The sequence below is a fragment of the Penaeus chinensis genome, chromosome 14, assembly GCF_019202785.1.
Source record: "Penaeus chinensis breed Huanghai No. 1 chromosome 14, ASM1920278v2, whole genome shotgun sequence".
NCBI lineage: Eukaryota > Metazoa > Arthropoda > Malacostraca > Decapoda > Penaeidae > Penaeus > Penaeus chinensis.
Genome location: NC_061832.1, coordinates 22,041,857 through 22,044,356, shown reverse-complemented (window position 1 = coordinate 22,044,356; position 2,500 = coordinate 22,041,857). Strand labels below are relative to the sequence as shown.

The following is a 2,500-nucleotide window of genomic DNA, read 5'->3' as shown; positions in this document are numbered from 1 at the left end:
AATACAGTGGTATACCATGATGAAAAATAATAAAACTTTGGACAAAGGTCCTACAGCATTGTATACAGATATCCTTTTTACATATTCCTTGTCATGTGTTGAATTATGATTAGCAAGTGTCAATGACGTTTTTTATACTATTTATGGTTTTAATTAATTTTTGAATTTCTGATAAGGAAATGACATCATCATCATCACTTAATCTGTAGCTGGTCTCTCTTACCCTTTTTTCTTCTTCTTCTTCTTCTTCTTCTTCTTCTTCTTCTTCTTCTTCTTCTTCTTCTTCTCTGTATCTGTATCTGTATCTGTATCTGTATCTGTGTCTCAGCTCTCTCTCTCTCTCTCTCTCTCTCTCTCTCTCTCTCTCTCTCTCTCTCTCTCTCTCTCTCTCTCTCTCTCTCTCTCTCTCTCCTCTCTCTCTCTCTCTCTCTCTCTCTCTCTCTCTCTCTCTCTCTCTCTCTCTCTCTCTCTCTCTCTCTCTCTCTCTCTCTCTCTCTCTCTCTCTCTCTCTCTCTCTCTCTCTCTCTCTCTCCCTCTCTCTCTTTCTCTCTGTCTCTCTCTCTCTCAAACTGACTTTGAATGATAAGATGTTGGATATGAAGTAGATAGCAAAACCCTAATGAGATAATACAACTCCATTTCAACATCGGCCTTTGCTCTCTTAAGAAAGCGATTCTTGTCTGTCATCGGAATGGTATTGTCTTAAAGTCGTTTGGAAGGACTTGATGATAATAATGATAATTATGATGAAAATGGATGCAATTAAGATATTAAATGTTCCAAAAATCATAAGGTTATTAATGATAGTAATGATGATAATGACAATAATAATTAGAAAATGATGATGATAATGATGATTAAGCTGAAAATAGAAGCAGTAAGGCTAAAAGAAAATATAACATCCATAATGAATATTTCTAAGAATGATACTGATAATAATGTCAAAAATGACTAATGATGAAATAATGATAACGACAATAAGAATAATGATGATGATAATAATGATGATAATGATAATGTCCCTGGAATATTTAAAAAGTGCTTGAAGTAACAAACCTTGAAAAGTTGAAATCTGATTTTCTGAGAGTTAGTTTGTTTGAAATTAAATATTGCTGTATATTCTCAGAGTTGGTAATTGATGAAAAGGGGAGAAGGGGGATGGGGGTGAGAGAGAGAGAGAGAGAGAGAGAGAGAGAGAGAGAGAGAGAGAGAGAGAGAGAGAGAGAGAGAGAGAGAGAGAGAGAGAGAGAGAGAGAGAGAGAGAGAGAAAGTGAGGTGGGGGAAGATAGAGGAAGTGAGAGGAAAGGGGAGGCAAGAGAAAGAGGGAGATAACTGACCAACTGATTTGAGTCAGACAAATATAGTTTTAGATAATATGATATGATATGATAATTTGATAGGATAATCATCAGGAAACATATTGGTACTGAACTCTCAGTGCTTTTAGGGTAAGAGAGAGGAAGGGCAAGTTTATACAGAATGACAGGAAGTGTGTGGGTGGAGTCCAGTCTGGCCAGGTGACACTATTTTAGGCTTAAAGGAAAGTTATTGTCACACCATAGGATAGTTTGATGACCTATGAGTTTGTTTTTAATTACAAATACACTTCATTTTCAGTACAATTTATCATGTACATTAAAAGAGAATTAGGCAACTGCAATGGTGATTCACTGTGTACAGTTACCAATATCTTTAAGTATTTATAACTTTTTCTCTTAGGAGTAAGATCTAAGAATCTGAAATGGAAAATCAGTTTTCAGATAATTAGATCTGTTCCTGGTACATATTGCACAAAAACCATTTCCTTTTACTGGATGTGTAAAGGTTTGTTCCACTTACCCAGTAACATTGACATTGTAACCATTTCAGATAATGGCATTCATATCATGTGTATTTGGCTCACATTTTTTACATAAATGCATTGATTCTCTTTGTATTTTCTATTTTCCCAATTGCTTCCATATGCAGTTGGTTACCAGATGAGAATTTAGTATACATTCCTGTTCATTCTAGTAATAGCTTTTAAGTAAAATTCTACTGGTATCTGCATTTTGCAACACTGACCTAGTTATAATAGGTGGTTGTAGGTCATGGATGCACTGAAGAACTGTTTTTTGGAGGGAAATGAAGAGCTGTAGGAAGTTATTGTCACTTTTTATGAAGTTTAAAAATAGAGTTATTAGAGAATAACCAAGTAGATATTTAGTAGTGTATGGTGATGAAAGATTGAAGTGGTAACATGTAATGTGTTAATATGATAGCTTATAACAAAGCTTTTCATTACACAAGGCTATTGTTATTTCAGAAGTTGTGTTTTAATTTCCAGATAAGATAGATTCTCAAATAAGATGTGTATACATATTCAAGGTTTAGAGTAAATTCATCTCACAAAATGAGTTTTCACAGGATTACAAAACTGCACTGCCTCTTTTGTCACCCAACAAGGTCATCCCACTGTGGGATAACAAGGCCATTCTCAAAGGTAAAGCAGGAAGGGCAT

At 34.9% G+C, this 2,500-nt stretch overlaps 1 protein-coding gene across 1 annotated transcript in view; it reads left to right on the top strand.

The window, feature by feature from the left end:
- LOC125032540 (ecto-NOX disulfide-thiol exchanger 2-like) overlaps positions 1–2,500 on the top strand; it is a 36,991-nt gene that overhangs the window by 2,540 nt on the left and 31,951 nt on the right. The window lies entirely within an intron of this gene.